Genomic DNA, 23065 nt, shown 5'->3' on the forward strand with positions numbered 1-23065 from the left:
CATAGATCACAGGGGATACAGCAAAAACCTGCTAATACTGAGGCCAAAGTAATTATTTTTCAGCCTTTAAATATTAAGCAACTTGCCAAAGGCTGCTCATGGCATTGCTAAATAATGCTTCCCTGGCCCACCAAGTTCTTGGGGAGTCTGACAGATCAAAGGCAAAACTTCAGAGATAATTGAGTGCACTTAAAATGCAAATGTTTACCAAGAAGGAGCAGGTTAAGTTTGTTTTTTTCCTTGTGGCTAAATTAGTTTTCCACCTGTTGCCTGTAGAACAGATTGAGAGATTTGGTAGATTCCTGTAAACTTGATATTTCACCAAGGGGAAGGGATCACTTAGCAGAATCTGTTTCTACAGATTTGACCAAATACAATCCACTAACCATATCCTCAGTGACAACCGGATTTAATCCTTGGGTATGTAAATATGGAGGTCAAATTAAATGGCGCATATGAAAATGTTTTTTGTATTATAAAATGGTGTACAAATAAAAGTTATTAAGACACATTCGACTGGAAAAGACAAACTGTTTTCACTACCTAATTAAATTCCCTTCAGGATTTCTAAAAGTATTATTAAAATAATATTTTGCACTATATTAAAAATGCACTTTAGTATTAAGAAATAGTGAATAATTGTATTTGCATACAGGCAGTAGCATAGAAATTATGTTCCTGTTTGGTGGACTTTCAATCAAGCAAAATAAATTGACAAATTAAAAACACTAGGGAAGGACATTTGTGACAGCAAAGCCCTTTGCACATGCTTTTCTTCATTATTTCTCCTTGCCTTACCTTGGGCTGCTTCTAGAGCTTATTTTAAAAGGTTAAAACAAAATTAAGGAAGGAAGCAAAACTAACAAGGCAGATGGCTTGTCAAATCAGAAACAGGAAGCCTTTCCAAAAACAGAATAAAGAACATGGAGAATTATGAGAGTGAAATGTTCATCGTGGGTCTACTGCATTTCCTTTGGATATAAAAATAAAATATTGCTACAGTTCAGCCTTTAATAATTCTTCGCGTCCCTTCATTTGTTGATCCTGCATTTTTAACAGGATCAGTCTTCATAGAGGCGTATCTCTGAATTGTGAAGTTTGTCAGATGCTTATAAAAAACCCCCAAACAAGGCTCTAATTTTTGCCCCTTCGAAATCTGCAATTGCAGACACTGCTTCCTCTAGAGCAAATGTGGATTCAGGATGGGAAGGATCCACCACATGAGGAATAACCAAAGAGGATAGACCTGGTGTATCTGTTCTCTTCAGCGCCTCGCGCCCCTCCCCCACCCCCTTATTCACCGCACCAGGGGGTGAAGGAGAAGCAGGAAGTTGGAAGCATCACCAAGTTTGCGAACACAAAAAAGAGTCAGATTTTCTTTCCATCACAATTACCATCTGATCCTCTTTTTGAGTGTCTGCCTCCACCTCCCTATTGGGGGCCTCTGGCTTTTCCTTCTTCCTCCCTTTCTCTTTTTTTTGATATTCTGTTTCTCCACCAGCCCCTTCCATACTATCTTCTTTCGTCTATTCCCCTTTAACAGCTATCCCTTAGTTTGTTCTTTTTATAAGCATAATTTTTTAGAAAAAAATCTGCATCTCAATAAACTTTTTCAAATATAAAATACATCAAACTTTATACTTGTTAGTCTTGGGCCTATGAGAATCACGTATGAAAAACAAGATGGCAAGAATTAAACATGCAAATGACTTATTAAGAGAAATGCCAGCAGGAGAAAGTGGAGAGGACGCCTGGGGAGACTAGTAAAGCCATCAGACCACGTTGCAGGCTGGATCCTCAGAATAGAGGGAAGCAAGGAAGGTCAGAAGGTAGGGTAGGAGCCCCGAACCTGTGGTGCAGTTCTGAGGAACGTTCAGCAGGGGCAGCTCCTGAGCCAAGGTCACTCAACAAAAGAGCCCTCTGTTTACCAGGAATGGTACTGCATTAGGATCCAGGCCGTGCTCAGTGGCTAGAAGCAGCTAGAGGGAAGGAAGCAGGGCCTCGGTCAGAATGTGGAAATGGGTCTCAGTCTACAGAAGCTTGAGGCCACCAGTAGATTATTCTCTCTGCATTTGGAGATCGGTGAGGTGGATTCTCATGGCCGCCAAACTATTCTTAGAGCTATGGTGCGTGCGTGTGTAATATATATATATATATATATATATATATATATATATATATTTATTTATTTATTTATTTATTTATTTATATTTACTTATTAATCTAGACCTTACTCTTTCACAAAAGGATTTGGCATATGTAAGTAAAATCGCCCTGTGGGCTGACAAATTAGAAAGCTGCTTCAAGAAATTACCTTTGGATCCACATTTGCTGAGCTGGTGAAAATGAGATCTATTTTTTTCAGCAGGAAAATAGACTATTCAGCAAGCTATTGGTAAGAAGTTCTGTGCAGATTGCAGTAAATGTCAGCAGCCACCATGGATGCTCTTACATCTTCATCTAAAGAGACATTTCTCTGATTGTTACATTTCTTTTAAAATGTGAATTAGCACAATCACCATAGGAGTGAGAAAGCACAACAGTTGGTAAAAGTTGTCTTTTATGTGAATGGTAGTTGTGAATGTACAGCTGTATAAAAGCCACCTGAGAGAAAAAAGCAAACACTGAGGAATATGTTTAGTCTTGTGGGTTTTGCACCAGACCAAGTAGGATTAAATGTAAAATGTAGTAACTGTTGCTAAATACGATAATTAAAATAAATGTATTCGGGGCGCCTGGGTGGCTCAGTCGTTAAGCGTCTGCCTTCGGCTCAGGTCAGGATCCCGGCGTCCTGGGATCGAGCCCCACATCGGGCTCCCTGCTCCGCAGGAAGCCTGCTTCTCCCTCTCCCACTCCCCCTGCTTGTGTTCCCTCTCTCGCTGTCTCACTCTGTCAAATAAATAAATAAAATCTTTAAAAAAATAAAATAAATGTATTCTGTACTTTATACCTCCTAAAGACATTAGGCCTGTGCTTATAAAAGGATCACGATAATCAAAAAGACAGAATTATATATTCCAGTCAATATCCACTGCTGAATTATTCTATATCTTGTCATATAGTCAGCACATTTAGCAAGAGAAAAACAAAGAATTCAACACAATACAGAAGGAAGAGGGGAAAGGGAAAAAGTAGACTGATTTAAAGGGACTATAAAAATATTGATTTCTAAACAAATGTTCACTCTTTTTGATGACATCCCAGCTTTTGACCCTTCTCAGTCTCCACTCACATGATAGCCTCTGCACATCCATGAAATTCAAAAATTTCATGATTTTATCTAAACATACCTACTACTGAAGTAAAAAGCAAGCATGAATAGAAATAATAAATCATAAGAAAAATATAGACTTTAGATGACTTTAGATAGGTTACAGTAAGGATCAAGAGATGGGGAGGGTAACACTTGGGGAAGGAATGACAGTCCAGGCAAGGCCAAGGAACTAGTGATAGTGATGGTAGTCTGGAACTTTGGGGGTTGACAAGCTATATGAGTCAGAGTTCTCCAAAGAAGCAGAACCAGTAGGATGGAGAAATACGTATATAATATGTATTTATAATATGTAACATATACATATATAAATTTATATTTACAGATAGAGAGAGAAGGAAGGAAGAAAGAATGGAAGGAAAGAAGGAAGGAAATTTACTGTAAGGCATTGCACTCACAATTATGGATGCTGGGTAATCCAAAATCTGCAGGGTGGGCCAGCAGGCTGGAGGCCCAGGATAGCTGATGTTCCGGTTCGAGCCTGACAGCTGTCTGCTATATAACCAGGTAAAGCTTATTTTGCAGATAAAGTCCAAAGAAAGTCAGCTGCAGCATTTTCTCTTCCTCCAGGGAGGTGGTCATTTTATACTAGTCAGGCCTTCAACTGATTGGATGAGGCCCACCCACATTGTAGAGAGCATTTTGTTATACTTGTAGTCCACTGATTTAAGTGTTAATCTCATCCCAGAACACCCTCACAGAAACACTCAGAATAAAGTTTGACCAAATATCTGGGCACCTTGTGACCCAACCAAGTTAACCCATAAAATTAACCATCATACAAGCCTTCCAGATTCCCTAGCTCTGGTAAGGGGATAGTTAACTGGGTGATGCCCCACCCACTCTGATTCTATGCAACCATGAGAATAGGCCCTAAAAGTTGGGTCAACTACCCCATGAAAAGATTTGGAAATGGATGCCATCTTCTTAGACTTGCCTTCCTAAGTCACTGAAATTCACAGTGCATTATTCTACTGGTCTTTCTTTTATGCAAAATTTTTTTGAGGTAAAGCATACATGCAACAAATTGCACAAATCTGAGGGGACAACTAAATATCTATATCTCTACATCCCCATGTAACCACCACCCAAAACCATATATATGTCATTTTCAACATTCCAGAAGACTTTCTCATTTTCCTTCCCAGTTAATAGACCCCGGAGAAAAATGCAACTCTGACTTTTACCACTGCAAGATTTGTTTTGCCTTTTCCTGAATGTCATATAAGTGAAATCACACAAAATTTCCTCTCTTAATGTCTGGCTTCCTTCCTGTTAAGTCTGCAGCTGCGAAAGGACCGTAATACCCTCCCCGTGAGAGAACAAGTTAGCTTGCCATCATTTTATATATATATATATACTGACAAACAAAAACAAGATCCTGGGTCAGACACACAGATGGTTTATTACTCATAGCCAAAAGCAGCCGGGACAGCAGCTCGGCCTCTGTTCCCCATGCCCCAGTCTCCAGGAGGTGACAGAATGAGGGCCAGATGATTATCTGCACATGCCCTGGGTTTGCAGCCCAAGAGAGGAACCCTACACAACGAGACTTGGAACTTACATAGGGTGGCTGGCACACCTGCCATTCTTTTGCAACAGAGCGACTCCTAGTCTGCAAAGTAAACAGTCTTCTCCAGGGGAAGGGCAGGATATGACTACCACCCTGGCTTGTAAGCCAATGTCTCTGGAAGAGTGGAAGGAGACATTACTAACTTGAATGTTTCTGGAGGTTTCTATCTTTGCAGAAATACTGTCTCTAGCTTCTAAGGCATGTTTACGAAGCGTCCCCTTTACTCAGAAACCTAAACCACGCAGAAACACTAAGCCATCCAGAGGACATTGTCTGCCAACAACATCAATCTTTTCTTGACATTAATACATGTTTTTGCATAAATCAGTGGTTTCTTCTTTCCTTGCTGATATATATGCTATTATGTAGTTTATTTAGAAATTAGTTGTCAAGTACCTACCATCTGCACAGGCATGCTGTTTGGTGCCAGTGTACCTTAATGAAAGGACCGATATGATAGGCTCATGATTGTGAATCGTGGAATCTAGTGCAGGAGTTTTTAATGTGAGTTCCACAGATCGCTTAGCAGTTTATATTTGGTATTCAGGTGTCTTACGATCCTTTCAAATTCTACTTAGAACTTTGTGTCATGTTACATGCATTTTTCTGGGGGAAGTGGAGCCACTGACTTTATCAGGTATATAAATGTGCAGAGAACTGAAAAGAGTAAGAATTCCTGGTGTGGTAAGTCCATCACCGCTAGATTCCAGCCGACTTTCTTTGGTCTTGCTTCCTCCAGCCTAATCCAGACCCTGAGCCTCTAATTACCTTAAACTGCTCCCTGTCATCTCCTCCTCCGCCAGAAGAATAGCACTGCCAAGAAACATATAAAAAGAATGATTGAAGAAGGTGGTGGGTAAGAGTGGTCAGGCAAAGTAGAAAGAAAAGCACCTTAGATGAATAATTCCACAATTTTGTGTGTGTCTCCTTTTTCTACTATCCTGGGCTCAAGATAAAAGGACTCAAGACCAAGGCCTGAGACCCACATGAATGCTGTAGTCTTCCCAGGACTTAATCTAAAAAAACTGCTACCATCCTAAAATGCTCAGGTCTGCCCACTAGACTGACACATTTAGAACAAATCTCCCCAAACTTAACATTCACCTGCATGTGTGCAATTTCTTCTCACCTGGCACCGAAAGTAAATTTAACAAATGGACACTCTTCCTCATTTGGATTTTTGCCTTTTTGAAATATTTGCATTTTAACATGGTTATGCCGGAAAAATAAGTTTTGCTCGAGGAAATGTATTACTAATGTTAAAATGTGAGGCCTTTGTTATAGTCTGCTTTTCTGTCACACTGTCACACAACAGCCCTCCGACCACAGGCTACCATCATCTTCTCACGTAGGCTTCAAAAAATTCTCTACTTTTCTTACTGAACAGGTTGCTCTTTGGAACAAAATGGCTGCCCAGATCACCTAAGTAAGCTTCCAAAGGCATAGTCCAAATCATGGATCTGCCACTTGGTCCAGCATGACCTTGGGCACATTCATAAATCTCCTAGAGACTTCGTCTGATTATTGGTTATACTGCATAATAACGGTTGTGGTAGGACTTCATGAGCTGCAAGGTGTTTTACAAACTCATGTAATACCGTGACACAATCATGCCACAGCCAACCCATGCAACCTTCTCTGGACCGTATCTGCTGGTTATGAGAGCATTTCTTGAAAGTTCAAAACTGCAACAATATCAAGATAAAAGTTTTGAAATGTCATCCTTTGGGTAATGGTTGGGGGAGGGAAGAAAAAAGGGGAAAAAGGAGTTGAGAAGAGATGCTTTTCTTGAATGTGCCATAGTTGCTATCCTCAGAGGAAACATTACAGTTAGCCAGGTGCCTCTGCAGTGCAGAACTCATAAACATAAAGGTTTGGTGCTCTGTGATAAATAAATAGTGTGTTGCATACCTCTGTTAGAGAGAGTCTCAAGTGTCTCTTCATTAGTCACAAGTGGGAAAGATCAATGATTCAGCCACCAAGACACGTGAAGCCTGTGTCTTCATACCATTAGCCTTGCAGGCAGGTTGGTGATTAGCAACTTTGTGGACTGACGGGTGTGTTTCACGTGATAATCTATATCCTAATACATTTAAGAATGTTAATAGAAAGCAACCACATCCACTGCTTATGGAAAGCAGAGCACAGTATCTCCCTGACATCATTAGTATTGAACAGTTCTTGAGCTATTGGAGCCCTGTTGGTTCCAAATTTATAGTAATGGCTGTGAAAAGGTAGAGAACTATTTTTAAAAAGGAATTAATTATATCTTTTGGCTTAGGACAATGCCAGGTGAGTCAACTCTATAGTCACATCTTTATCTAGAGGAATTGCCATTTTAACTGACTACTTCATAGCTATTCACCTAAAAATTTCACTCAGTGAAGAATGTTTCCCATGTTTCTGGATGAGGATGAGAACAGTAGCATAATGTCAGCTACTTTTTAGAAAGACAGAACAAACATAGAGTCTGAAAGTGGGCTACTTCAGGGAGGGGATGGGAAAGACAGCATTCTTGCATTTGGTCAGAAAGAAAAGTAAACAGGCAATGGAGGAACCTAGCAAACTCTCTTCTCTTTTTCCTCCCATTCCTAGCAAATCATATGCAATTTTGGGGGAAAAAAATAAAAGGAAAAGAGATACACCATTTTTTATAGTTAATACCCCATCATGAATGAGCAGCAGTCAGAGAATGTAAGGAATGTCTTTTGGTTGAGGGCCACAAATAGAAGTATAGCTTTTCAGTGCTTTCAAAAAGAATGAACTCTTTAACATCAAGGTTCTTTCCTTGACTTACCAAATCACATCTTTTTTTTTTTTTTTTTGCCCTAAAGTTGATGTAGTTGGTTCTTCCAAAAACCTAACATTCTTATAGTTAGGTTTGAAATTGACATGTCAACATCATGAGAAAATATTGGAAACCTTAGTATCAAATCATGAGGTCCTTATTAGATAGTTAAAAGGTCAAACAAGACCATTATTCAGCAATTTACTACTCTAAAGGAGGTAGTATGACAGTTTGCTCTTAGATACAGCCCAAGAGAGTGTGCTTGAGGAATTTGAAAAACTCTAGCTGGTGGACTTTCATACCTACAACCCCTGAAGTTGATTAATAGAATTTACAGTAATGACGATTCACACATTTTTCCTTGGCTTCTAAGAGATCATTGTTCTAAGGTAAGAAATAAAAAGTGCCATGGCTCATATGATGTTTTACTAAGACTCCCAAAGAAAGTAATGGTACCATTTTATTCTATAAATGTTAGCTTCATTTTGTTTGTGGGGCACTGGGGAAAACATTAGCCTGATATTCAAACTGAGCTTACTCTCCTAGCCTCTACTGCTGGAGAGTCAGAAAACATGTCCACCAGCCCAGAGAATGGTTGTACATTTGTGCTTCTTGAGTCATTCCATAGAGCAGATCAGGTTTCTGAGCCATCTTGGTTGGAGGAATCTAATGTAGAATTTGCAAAACTTACAGAACAAGTCTTTATTTCCTGTTTTAGTGTGTTAGGAAGTTTCCCTTGAGCCCATAATTTTATGGGTTGTCATTTAAAAAAATGTTATTTAACATAGGCATATATATATATGTATATATATATATATACATATATATATATTACGATTTGTCTATTACAGTATCGTTTAAAGAGCTTCTAGAGCATTTGTTTGCAATCTCTGAATCCTCTCTTCAATAAATCATGTAGAAATGTAGAAACTTCATGAACCTCTGAAACTTATTCATAGTCCAATAGACCCATGGTCTACAAGTTAGAAAACCACTGGCGTAGAGGAATTGGAATTGTATCAGCTTAAATAGATTAATATCACACCTTACATAGTTCCAGGGACTCAGCAAGCACTTCATAAAACCTTCTGGAGGAAAGAGCAGATAGAATATTTTTTCATTCTCTGCTCTGAAATTACATTTTCTGGACCACTCAGAGACCCAGTAAGGTCATCAGTCGTCATTGCTGACATTCTTGCTGTTCATTGCTCAACTACAAAATGAGAGGCAGGAGAGTAAAGTCCCTATTTCAGCATTTCATGAATCTGATCATTACATGATCTCAGAAAGTTACATTAGACTCCTCTCTTATCTTTTATTTGTCACTGATTTTGCTAATGAATGGGACTAAATGAGCTTTAAAAGGTTTTGTAAAAGGGAGACAAATATTTCATTTGTTTTCTTTTATTCTTTATTCAATTGCCTTTCTCTGTCTCTCTTTTTCTGCCTGTCTGTCTCTCTCAGCCACAAGAAGTTGTTGGGTGTTACTAAAATTCTGTAATACAGTAATGAAATACTTTGCTCATATGAGGAACAAAGGCTTGGCAATTCAACTGAACAGATAAAATCATCTGAGTTCCATAATATGGTTTAAGCTCCAGATACCACATCAAAATCCACCTGCCTATTTAACCTCAGCCATTATAATTTTAATTCCCTTGTTACTTTGTCATTGAACTATTCTGGTTTTAAAACAAGTGAAAAATATTTTTTAGGTGAGAAATTCATTTCTGTAGTTGAAAAGCTATACTACTAATTTTCATGTTTTATTGGCCCAATAGTTTTGTCATTAATATAGGAAACAGTAGTTTAACCTAGACAGAAGTAAAGGACATATTATTTTCAGGGTGAAACTTCAACACAATATTAAGAGGTTCTTAGATTATAAGTATGCCACAAGTTTGACTTTTATTAAATAACTTACAAACTGGGATGCCTGGGTGGCTCAGTCGGTTAAGCATCTGCCTTTGGCTCAGGTCATGATCCCAGGGTCCTGGGATCGAGCCCTGCATCGGGCTCCCTGCTCAGTGCGCAGCCTGCTTCTCCCTCTGCCTGCCACTCCCCCTGCTTGTGCTCAAGCTCTCCCTCTCTCTCTCTCTCTCCCCCTCTCTCTGATGAATAAATAAATAAAATCTTAAAAAAATAAAATAACTTACAAACTGAGTCTTTTAAAATTTTGTATTAAGGAAAATTTCAAACACATACAAAAGTAGACAGAATAGTATGATTTTGTAACCAATTTTTTAAGGGGGGGCAGGGCAGAGGGAGAGGAAGAGAGAGAATCCTAAGCGGGCTGCACACTCAGCATGGAACCCAATGCAGGGCTTTATCTCAAAACCCTGAGATCATGACCTGAGCCAAAATCAAGAGTTGGACACCCAACCGACTGAGCCTCCCAGGTGCCCCTTTATAACCAATTTTTAAATTGATTTTGAAGTCAGTGATTGAATTATGGTTTTCTAGAACAAGTGTAAGGAATTATTACTTTATTCCCTTCCCTCTCTCACTTCCTCTACCACCTTAAAGGAACTGAAGCTAAGTAAATGCCTTTTTATATAAAATTAATAGATGCTTGTTTAGAAAAATCAAGCAGTTCAGAAAAGTGCAAAAAAAAAATTTTACCATACCAATTTCTACCACCTCCAAATTACTCAAGTTACTCTTTTGTGAACATCACTTTGTACCTCTTCTAATAGAGAGATCAATAAGTGATAGAGTAAAAGGTATGATTGTATTATATGTACAATTTAAAATGGAAATTATAGAATTTAGATAAAGAAAAATAAATTGAAGTAAACCTAAAATAACAGTTTCTCTAAGAGATACTCAGTCTGTAAAAATTTCTTATATTTTAATATATAAAAGGGTTTATTTAAAAATTACATTTCTACCTTAAATAGTATCTATTTTCATTTTGATTAGAAACCATAATTCCCATAATTCTGTGTTTAAATTGATTCACTATTTACCACAGTCTTTTTTACCTTGTTTTCTCCATATCTGAGTTTTTATTTTGCTTCATCCCTTGTCTGCCTGGTAGTCGTTCTATTCAAGAGTGTTAAATTGTTAACAAAGTTGCTAACTTCATGGGAATGGCCGTGGCCTTTCATTTGAGGACACTGGGCAACATAAACTATGGGATTACTCTCTTGAAACTTTGTAGATATTGCTCACTGTGTTCAGGAATTGAATGTTGCTTTGGAGACACCTGTAGCCAATCTGATTTTTACCCCTTGCACACTCATTGCCTTTCTTGTCACATGCTCATATTTCTTTCTGAATTATTGAAATATAGCAACTTCTGTAAAATGTGTTGGATAATTCTGTTTGAATTTTTTAAAGATAGAATGTGCCCTTTCGATTTGCAGATTCTAGTTTTTTCTCTCATTTCTGTGATATTTTCCCCTGTGATACTGCTTTATAATTTTAACTGTCCCATTTGTTCCAGACTCTTCTTCAGAAATTATGGGTGTACCAGATCTCCCTCTCTTCCATGTCTTTAACGTATCAACAATAACTGTTCTTTTCCATTTCCTTACTACTACTACTATTCCTTACCTGATTTTCATCTTTATCATGGTTTTTCTCTTACATTTTCTCTGTGAGTTGTGCCAGCTCATTTTTTTCTCCAACTGTTATTGTACAATTTCTTCTTTTAATCCTCTATCTACCCTACAAGATCTTTTCAGGAGTTATCAGGCTGTTCACAATTTCTTTGGGACCTAACAAGGTAAATGCTTCTGTGATATTAGCATAGCTATTGTAATATTTGGTAGGTGTACTTATAGTATGAGGTTATAAAAACTTCCTTGTGTCATTGGAGAGCAAGAGCTTTTCTCTTCTATTTTTTTTTTCTTTTTCACTGTTCACTGTGGGTTTTAGGAAAGGAGAGCGGAGTTTTAAAAATGGCTTTGCTCGACCATCTTTGACCTAAAAGCTTACAGAGCAGTTTAAATTCAAAGTTTTATACTACTTCATTGCTCTGAAGCCCCTTCATAGTTGGATGGGCTTCCTTTTCCCAGGAATGAGCACATTCTTAGAAGAGACTAGACTGAAGGAACTAAGAACACAAGACTATTTTTCCAATTCTTCCAAACACCTTCACCTCAGAAAGTTGGAGGATAGAATCACTTGCCCCCTCATACCAGAAGTATGACTTTAGGGTAAGACTCCATAGATGCAAAAAAGAACCTTTTTTGCCCACAAAGAATTGAAATATGGGTGTTAGAGACAGTAGCTTGAATGTGTACCTGAAACACTGGGCTGGTTTTAGCCGTTGTGCACCTTGGATAACTTTTTACTGTGCAGAGGGTTGAGATAGGAGTATCTCACGTCAGAGGTTCTCTTCTTGTTGGAAGGGGGTAAAAAGAGTTGAAAGCCTTGCCAGGAGTTTGCAGCAGCAATAGCAATAAGTCTAGCTGGAAAAACTGACTAGAGTATAAGGAAAGCTCTCATTTTTCCAATCCTTCAGGGTCTTAAAGAAATGAATTCCTTATATTTCTCCTTTCCGTGTTTCTTCTTGTTCATATAGACTCGTTACAACTACCACAAAGCCAAGTTGCTACACATCTTCTTTCTGCAGTTAGTCAGAAATTCTTTCTTGACCAAGCATACCACCAGTACCAAACCACCCCCTACAGATTTGGAAGCGTCTATATTTGTATTGAACTTATATAAGATAGATTTTGTTTGACTATCAAAGCCCAAGAGGCATATTCATCAGGTGACTTATCAATATAAGCCATACCACTAATTATTATGTCTTAGTGGCAGTGCCAACTCTGAGCTCTTGGATTATGGTTTAGACTCTTTGCTCTCTTTCACTATATTTCCTTCCCTGTCTCATATACAATTGACAACAGTACATAACTCTGAATTTCTTCCCAGATCCAGCCAACTCTGAGATGAAATAATAAAACAAATAGCTGCCCCTAAACAAATAAGCATGTTAGGATTTAAAGAAAAAAGCATCATATGACTTATTTAAAGTGCAAGAAAATGAGAAAGTTTTTGAAAATAGTTATTCCAAAAGATATGGAAATAAAATCTAAAATAAAAATAAATCCACAAACTTTTGATGTATCAAATCTCTCTCTAGCAATAAACACTATAGAAAACTTGCACAAGTGCATGAGTAAGTATGTATAAATAAGGGTATTAATTGCAGCTTATTTTAGTGACAATTGAAAGTAACAAATACCCATCCATTTGGGAATAATTATAAACTATGACATACTCTAAAGAAAGGGCATAGCCATTGAATAGCATGAAGTCGATCTCCATGTAGGAAAGTGAACAGAGATCCATGAGGCAGTGTTGAATTTTTTTAAAAAAGCAAGTTGCAAATAGTAAGTAGAGACATAATCTCATTATTTTGTAATTCATGCTTCATACCCAGGAAGGTGTCTGTGGTTTTAAATTATTCAAGAAGGATGAAGATGTTTTATAAATGTAAAGGATTCCTAAAATTCATTGTGGGTTTAATGGTTTGAGCATTTCTTCAACTGCTGATGTACCTGCATAGATTCTGAAGATTCCGCTAATGGTGGTTATCCTAGGGAAGTGGGAGATTGGGGAAGGGAGGGAGGAGACGTGATTTTTACTTTTAAAACTCTAATCAGCAAATGCATGTAATTAATACAGAATACTATATAAGAAGCAATAATCTCCAAGCAGAGCTACACTACCTCTTCTACTGAAGACCCAGTCATTAGCCTCTTCCCACATCACATCCGACTTGTGAAAACATACAAGACAAATGCATAGAATGACCTAGGAGAGATGCTAATAAAATGCATTTATAATTAAATGTATGCATTTGGCAAATTATAGAAGAAATACTATATTTGAATTCTTTGTAGTTACCTTCCACATGTTTGATGGAGATGTGTTGGACATGTGAGATAGCCATATTTCTGGCAGCAATGACTTAGACCCAAGCTCTGTTTGGTCCCAGAAGAGGTGATGTTATCCATATCAGTTAGAGTCTATCAACATGGTTTAACGACCCTGCATTAAACCATTTCCATAAAGAGCAGCTGTTTCGTCCGATCTGTCTCTCCCCTGTTGTCTCTAAATATGTGTTCATACTCTCATTGGTCCTTGTGTTTTGATACCATTTAAGGTGGACAAAGGTGTTTTATAAATATGAAAGATTACTTTCAAAGGTGGTTTGAAGGCTTACTATATTAAACATGATTTAAACTGTAGATGCTTAGTGTTTTCAGTGGCTTAATGCAATAAAACCCACCTGTTATTTTTGGCTGCTTTATTTAGACCATCTGCTCCACAAAGAATGAAAAGCTCAACAGTGGATGGAGAATTGTCTACTCCTCATGTGTCAATAATTTATTTATTCTCTCTATCCAAGCCTTCGGGTCATTGCAAAAGTGTTTATTCATTTTCTAACACAAGGGAAGCCAATATTTTGTGTTTGGCTTTATTAAAAATCATCACAGGAAATTGTATTTTTTGTTAATTCATGGTTTCCTATTTTCCCTTATGTTAAAATAGCTTGCTCGTGTCCTTTATTTTAAAGACCTGAGTCTCTCTTCCTTCTGTGGCAGGGAGAGTATCTGCTGAAGAGGTATTTTTGGTGATGGTGAAGGAATAATATATCATTCACAGGTCAGGTACCTATGTGAGCACAGTCTTGCTCCTAAATCAAGAAGGAGTCTCAACCAGAGACAAGAATGATAAAGGTCAGGTGCTTTGGTCACCAACTGCTTCCATTTGAATGGAATGGTTTTATAGTCTTCATCCTCAGTTTATTGCGACATAGACCACTGAAGATCACCTTACTTTGATTTTTCTCCTTCCATTGGTGACTACGACTTCATTCTCTCTAGGGTTCACTGTCACGTCCTTGACCATCTCGAATAAGAACAGCTTGTATTTACTGAGTGCTTAATAAGTTTTAAATGCTGTACTAAACACACCTCAAATCTACTGCTCATCTTTATTCAGCTCCCCTTTTTTTCTCATCTTCGACTTTCCCTAAAACGTACTCAAGGGTCTTTTCTTCTACTTAATCATTTATTTCCTCAATGAAAACATTTCCCATATGGTTCGAAATACCACCTCTTTATGGATGGTGTCTAACTGCATTTCCAGCCTGTCTTAGTTCGTCCTGGCAGCAATAATAAAAACAGCATAAATTAGGTGCCTTATGAACAAGAGAAATTTATTTCTCACAGTTCTGGAGCTGGGAAGTCCACGATCATGGTGTAGGAGAGGACCTGCTTCCTCCTTGACGGCCATTGAAACTCACATGGCAAAGCGGGGAGAGGGAGGTCTCTCTTGGACCTTTTATTAGCACACTAATTCCATTTATGAGGACTTGGCTCTCATGACCTAATCCACTGTCAAATGTCTCACCTCAAAGTACCATCACGTTAGGGATTAGGACATCAGCATTTGAACTGGGGGAGGATACACACATTCAGACCATAACATAGCCACTAAACTTAAACCTAACTTCTGGTTTCCAGCTGCCTCTAGGATATTTTAGGATTAATTTAGTGGAATGAGGAGCTAATGTTTCTTGAGTGCCTACAAAGTGCCTGGCACTTACTCAACATTGTACATGTTATCTTGTTTAAGTCTCACATAAACAACTTTAATCTCATTTCAGGTTCAGGGAAATTTAAGTATGAATGGTTTAATAATTTTCCTCAGGTCACACTGTTGATAAGAAGCAAGCTGGAATAAAAACCCAAGTGTAACTCTAAAACTTATGACTTTACAGCATTTCCTGTGGTAAGTTTGGGATATAATACTTTCTCCATATCATCGACTGGCATGTGAGATTATCACCCATGTATTGCCAAACCTTACTTTCAACGTTTCTGTTTATCTTTTGCTCACCCCCCTGCTCTGACCCTCACTCATGTCCTCAGTACTTCAACTTGAGATCATTCTAGTTCCCTCCCTCCCCACTTTTCGTGTCCAACCCATGCCGCACAAAACTACCCAATTTATTTTCCTGTGGCACTGTTCTCCTGCTGTCATCTCTTGGCTAAAGAATCTCTAATGTCCCCCACGATCTATCCATCAAGGGCAAATTATAGATTCAGAGTTTTCCTTTAAGTTCTTCTAAATTACCTGTCCAAAATGATCCTTACTTATTAATTCACTTCACTCACAACCGTCATTTCACTAACTCTGCTCTTGGCCATTTCTTTTCTACTGCCAGGAATCTTGCCTCCTTTCCTTGGCCGATGCAATCTTACCCTGGTTCAAAGTTCCCAACCAAGGTCTTTTCTTCCAGCCTGGCTGTAGCTTGCTAACATCTTTTCATCTTGGAGTTCCTGAAGTTTTTACAGTATGCTCCATGCCTTCATCTCGTGCCTCTTATTTGCCTTTCTTCATCTGACTCTCCAGGTATTAGACAGTAAACTTTTGAGGACAGAGGTGCTCTGTGCTACTTTTTAGAACTTGGCATATGAAGTTGGCACATAGCATGTGTGCAATTCCTTCTTTTAGATTAGTTGACTGGCATAAGCTGTGCACTTAGAAATGACAACCATTCTGCAACATAGAGCTTATAGCTTCCCTGATAACCTTTATTACAGCCTGTTTCTCCTAGAGATGTTTGGAATTTCTCACCTTTGATATCATATATGCCTAATAGGAAACAACAAACAATATTTATTCAGTTCTTACATATGTTTCATATCCAATACAATCTCCCATGCAAAAAAGATAATCATACCTACATGCTGCCATCCTTCAGAACGTACCTATGGTAACTCTGAAAATGCAATGTCTATCATTTAAAGAGAGAGAGTAAGATGAGATAAACCATAGTATATCGCTAGGCTTCTTATCTCTAGTCATGATTCTCTCTTCTTTCCAAAGGATATGCTTATGAAGTATTGGATGAAGAATTTAAAATGTCCCCTCTGTCCTTGAAATGTAATCTCTTATGAAACAGCCTAAAAAGATTCCAAAGAGCAAAAAAGATATGATTTACTTTGAGTTCTTTCAGGGAGGAAACTAACATTTCAACTATCTCCAAGATAGTGATCTCTGCAGAGATATTTATTGCACCTTGATGAAGACGAATGGTGTGACAAAAAATAAGGTAAGTGACTGGGAATTCAGAGCTCAGACATCCTGATGACTCTTGAGATGCAAGCCTGGTACCTCAACGCTCTGTAATATGAGCACAAAGGACAGTACCTCCTAGGAGATTTAGCTTCTCAGCAAGAGAATACATTGTGTGCAGAAAGTACCAGTTTGCCTTTCCAATATTTTAAAATACACTGGCATCATTAGTGCAGGACCATTTAAAGGTCTATAGAGTTCCAGTAGAAAAATCAATGATCAGTATAGGATAACACTAAGGTCACACACACACACACACACACACACACACACACACACACACACACGGTATGGTCAACTAATTCCCAGTGATTTGCTATGTGATACCCAATGGAGCATCTGCTGGAAGAGTGATTAAGTAGAATTAAAAACCATCAACAATACCTCTGCTCTGTTTGTACATTAAAAATGAATCTATATTTTTGGTACGCCAAAGATATAATCTAAATTGCATGATGATGTGGAAACATAAGAACACAAATTATATCCCCAAATAGAAAATGTTACCAATTTAGGTATTTTATCTTGTTTAATCCACTGACCAATTCTGTGATGTTGATATTTGTATCCTAATTTTACAGATGAATATATTAAACCTTAGAAAGATTAAATAACTCACTCAAGGTCAAAGTTAATAAGAGGTAGAGTTAGGATTCAAATAAGTCTAAAAGTTAATTCACCTTCTCCCCTCCTTATTCAGGGTTTTGAGAAATCCTGGAGTAAATAAGTCCATTTCACATTGTTTAGAGCAAGCTCTGCCCTAGTCATTTGACCAGCAAACCTGTTTTCTATGGGAAGCTTTCCAAAACCCAAGACACTAATGTTCTTTAGCACATACTTTGGAGAATCCTACACTGGGAAGACAAGAGCTTGACAGGGATACTGGATCTCACACAATTGAAAAGAACTGCTGAGGTAGCTGATTATAATCCAGTCTATGGACAAAGTACATGCGTTGGTGCTATGGGTTCAAAACAGGGGCAATTCCCTCTTAACTTTTAAAAACAGGAGTGCACACAGCCATCTGCTCCAAAGTAACCCTGAAGGAATGATCAACAAAGTCGACAAATCAGTCATTGGCCTCACACAGGATTCTGATCAAATCAAGCAAGAGAAATCATGGTGGATGCCTTTCTTCTCCAAGGATGCTCTAGATCTAAAGTAGATTCTCCCATGAACTTTTTCAACGCTAGGTATTTGCAAAGGTAAGCAATGGCACTCTACCTCCAGTAGCTGGAAACCACTATTCTAAATAAGCTCTCCTGGAGAATCCAGATGACCCAGTTGGAAGCCGCTTATTTCTACTGAAACCTGTGACTCTAAAGAGGCCAAGAGGTCTCCCTGCAGACAATTTGATGCAGCCATTTAGATGAAACAGCTATTTTTACATGGCCTGAAAAATTAGCTGTTAGATTTTAAGCTTTTAACATGAAAAATGAGAGTTTCTCCTCCCATCTTTGGCCCCATTCCTTTTCTAATCCATGAGTATGAAGGAGCAAGGAGTGGGAAGAAGTTAGGAAATGAGGTAAGGTTTGATTTAAATATTTTTGCTGCTGTAAAATAATTACTTTGTATTTCGACACAGCTACATGACAAAATATCCTTCAAATCAAAATTCTCTTGGGAAAAAAGGTAAGTCAAATTAGCCAAAATAATTTGACCTCTCTTGAGGCAATGACTATGTCTTATTTGTTTTATATTCCAAGGACCTAGTGCAGTATTTCACACTAATTAAGAGCAATAAGGAAAACCACTGCCACACTCAGTCCAATCAAACTCAAATGGTAAAACCTAACCATGGATAAAGACTATGAAAAGGGGAAATAGAACCTGCAGTCCCCACTCTAGCCTTCTGGCTGCACTGTTCCCTTGACGACTCCTCACTCTTTCCACTGTCAACACTCTCCTGTCCTCTGGGGGGGGCTCCATTTCTTCCAGTACATCGATTTTGTAACAAAATTGAAAAAAGGTTGGATATTTAAAGAAGACTTTTACTTACAGTCTTATTGGTAAGAATGTGGTACGAGCCCCAGAGATAAATGTATAACTAGATACAAAATATGGCTTACTCATTTTCACCTTAGGAACACCTGCAGAGATTCTTTTTTTTTCTTTTAAGATTTTATTTACTTGAGAGAGAAAGAGCACAAGTAGGGGGAGGGGCAGAGGGAGAAACAGGCTCCTCGCTGAGCAGGGAGCCCGATGTGATGCAGGGCTCGATCCCAGGACCCTGGAATCATGACCTGAGCCAAAGGCAGACACTTAACTGACTGAGCCATCCAGGCGCCAAGATTCTTTTTTTCTTAACATGCATCCATAATATAGACACCATCTTCCCTTACCATGACAAGTTAAAAACCTCAATTCTAGATTCCTTGTGACCCCAGAAAAAGAAATTAAAGTTCTTCTCAGCTAGAGCTGCCCTACTCTGGTTTTGACAGCTGTAGGAAATACTGTTTCATTGCCCAAAGACCCTAAAGAGTATACTGTAAACAGTAAGTGCTCAATACAGTGAGCTGGCTGACTCACAAATAGCCTCAGGTTAAACCACAAAAACCTGAAGGCAGCAAAGTAGCTGAAGACAATGCATCTGACCTGGAGTTCAGGGTCAGGAATGCTGGCTCCTGGCCTGCCTGCAGCAAATGTGTCTACCTGAGTATTTCCACCTCACTGTTAATATTCTGTCACCACTCTGCCAAGAAGCTTGCTATGGTGAGGTTGGCAGATTCTGAACTTGAGGTTGTTTCAACATGTAAGATTCTTTAGGGGTGGTTTGTAGAGCTGATTTAGCAGGAGGTGTGAGTAAACAATTTATGGGAAGATTTTTCTGTCTCCTACATCTGATAATTCTAAGGAAATACTTCGCTTTGGGGTTATAGATCCCATAGATCTAGTGTACAAGAATATTGTGCTTTTTCAAAGGGCCATGTACTAAATAATAGGTGAGGATATTTTAATTAACTCTTCCATCGTATTCATTCTTTTTCATATTAAAAAGAGGTTTTTGGGGGGCGCCTGGGTGGCTCAGTCAGTTAAGTATCTGGCTTTGGCTGAGGTCATGGTCTCAGGGTCCTGGGATCAAACCCAGGTGGAGGCTCCCTGCTCAGCAAGGAATCTGCTTGTTCCTCTCCCTCTGCCCCTCCCCCTGCTCATGCTCTCTCTCTCTTCCTCAAATAAATAAATAAAATCTTTTTAAAAAGGGGGTTTTTAAATAATTCTTGTCCCTCGACCTATGACTTTTCGATTTTTCAAAAAATTAATCTTTCAAAATGTATATGTACAATGGGGATTTTTTTTCTGTCATTAGAGTGCATATTTTGCATGTATACAATTATATAAAGAGCTAAAATATCCCATAATTTCCTTTTTTAAAATATTGATAGGTATGCTATGTTTAATTACAAATCGCTCTTAAAGCACACACACACACACACACACACACACACACACACACACAAACCAAATAGCTCTTTACCGTTCAAAAAATATCTTTTGGCAGGGCCCCTGGGTAACTCAGTCGGTTAAGTGTCCAACTCTTGATTTTGGCTCAGGTCATGACCTCAGGGTGGTGGGATCGAGTCCCACATAGGGCTCCTTGTTCAGGGGGAGTCTGCTTGTCCCTCTCCCTCTGCTCCTCCCTGCTCTCTCTCTCTCCCAAATAAATAAATAATCTTAATATACCTTTTTGCACACTTCTGAGAAGGATTTGAAGGAACAAACGTATGCAGTTTCTCGGGTGAAGAAGTGAGGTTCCTTCAAGGAGGAGGCTCATCGAAGAAGGATAGAAAATTGTTAAGCAATTCTGCCAAGGTCAGTGTCAGCTTCTGTTACTGGCTTCATATTTTACAGTAAACACTGCTCAAGTCACAGTTGCTCATGATGGATTAAATGGAGGCACTGCATTATCCCCTGTCCTGGTTCATTTGGTAAAGGTACCACGAGAGAAGGCCCTGCGTGTACTCTGGTTCATTCCCCTTTGGTTTCTCTCATGCTCTATTTCCTCTTCAGGTTTACATCTGAAAACTGAGTCTGTCGAAATTATATTTGTGGGCCACAATGAAGCCCCAAACTCCACCTTGCTCCTGCCTCATTCATGTGTCTCCCACTCACCCAATTTTTGGGTAGAGGACCTTCCTTCCTGGGCTACCCTGGGGGCCATTCTCTTGCGGTTTGCTTTTCATTTATTGATTTAGGCTGTTGTGACACAGACAGCTTTATGGTGGGTGCAGATGTTCTCAGGCTATCAGAAGTCCACCGTGTGACCCTGAGCAGTCCTGGAGGACTTGGTGAGCCTTGCCCAGCCATTTCTCTTTCCAGGATCCAGTTCCCTGAGGCTCGCTGGAAGTGCTCGCTGTTTATCTAAGTGTCCCACACTGAAGAGTTATAAATCAGGTGTTTCTTTAGAAGTTTCTTTCGATTCCCTAGCAGAAATCTAGGGTCACAGCATTCCTGGTGGGTCAGGGAAGAGGGAGGCTGATTGCTGAACAGCCCGTTGATTCATGTGATGGGACAAGTAATTGCTAGAAAAGGGAAGGGGGTAGCTATTGGCTCTGCTTCTCTCCCCCTTGGTAATTCCTAAGAAATATGAGTGTCCCAAGCTGCTTAGTATCTGGCCCGGTCGTATTTCAGGGATAACTGATGGATAATGAGCAACCTATTTTGAGGACTTGTGTATTCTTTAATCACTGGCTTAGCAGGCCGCTCTTTTATCACTGGTTTTCTCTGGTTTTCTAATCTCTCCTCTGAATCGAGTGTCTGGGCTGATTTTTGCAGAGATTACAGGACCTGAAGTCACAGGGTCTGGCCCTTCACACTCATCTCCTTTCCTTTTTGCTCCCTTCATTTAGCTAAAAAATCTTCATTTCTCTTTATGGATTTTTGGCCACTAAGACATTGCTTTCAGTGGTGATCTAAGGTAAGAAAGAGGTCCTTCTACCACCACCCCAGTGGTTCTAGAATACTGTACCTCACCACTAGTGATTCTGTCTGCAAGCTGATCCCTACCAGGGAGGACCATCGTGGTCTTACCATTGGTAACACTCCGCTCTGACTACTGACACTTTTGTGTGTTACCTTAAGTAAGGGCATTTTCTCAGCTTGAAAATATCACAATGGCCACTAGAGTGGTGGTCGATAGAAAGTGGCTCAAATAACTATGGGTACAAGTTCAAGTCAAGTGCCTGGTCAGAATATAGGAACCTTGGCTTTTCTATGAACAGCTATGCATTCATTTTGCAGCTGCATTACTATTGCACTTTCTTAGTTTTCCAGCACTCCTTAAATATTACCTTAGCTATGTGGATCACAGGAGGATCAATAACTTATGAAAAGATTAACAAAGGGAAAAATACAAATTCTTTGTCTATATAGATCACAGACAGACTGACATTTTGTGCAGGGAATACCAAAGAAAACACATATGGCAGGGAGTTTGTTTTTTTGTTTTTTTGTTTGTTTGTTTGCTTGTTTTATCACCTACGTACAGAAAAATACAGAGTGATCAATTAGGCTATGTAGTTATTGACCTATGAACACTTGGCTAAAGAGAATGCTCCTCTGATAAACCTACAAAAAGAGCCAAAAGCCACAAATAAGAGAACAAGCAAAATAACCCATCTAGTTCCATCCGTGTATGTGAGGAGCTCAGAGGTGGGTGGGGAACATGGGTGTCCTGGCAGCCTGCCCTCCCCGGGATGTCTGCCTACCTGTTCATGCTTTCGGTCCGTCAGTCGCCTGGCAATAGAGTCAGTCTGCAGCTCTAGGATCCTGTGTTATTTTATAAACGGCTGAGAGTTTTGCCACCATCAGGAGTAGTGAAAACTCAGCCCTGAGAGTGGGTGGTGGGGAGGATTCCAAGTAGTGGCCATGACCTGAGCTCTTTTATAGTGGGCAGCTCTTCCGGCCAACCTCATGAGCTCCTTTTCTCTCTGAGAGAGGGTTACAAGGCTTTGCTCCCTGGTAACCAGAGTATTTCTCCTCCACATCCCCACTAAAGCCTATTCTGATCATCCAGCTCAGGACTGCCTTGAACTTGGTGGAGTACATGAGAAGTCTATAAAATGTTTCTTTAAGTTCTATAATGGACTCATTATAATTGACAGGCTATTTTTACCCAGAAGGAATTTACAATTTAGTAAGTTGCTGTATGTTTATTTTAGCTATTGTCCCTTGGAGTTATTAGTAATGAAATTCTCTGTGTGTTTGTGCCCTGTGTTAGTGGGAGGAGTTAGTCTCAGATTGTCACTGAGTCTGTGCCAACTAGCAGGTGTGATTTGGAAACACACCACATGACTACGTTCTGAGGTGGCGCTACGGAGAACAAGAA

The sequence above is a fragment of the Eumetopias jubatus genome, unplaced genomic scaffold (assembly GCF_037043125.1).
Source record: "Eumetopias jubatus isolate StellerSeaLion01/CBP00866 unplaced genomic scaffold, mEumJub1_p1.0 scaffold_16, whole genome shotgun sequence".
NCBI lineage: Eukaryota > Metazoa > Chordata > Mammalia > Carnivora > Otariidae > Eumetopias > Eumetopias jubatus.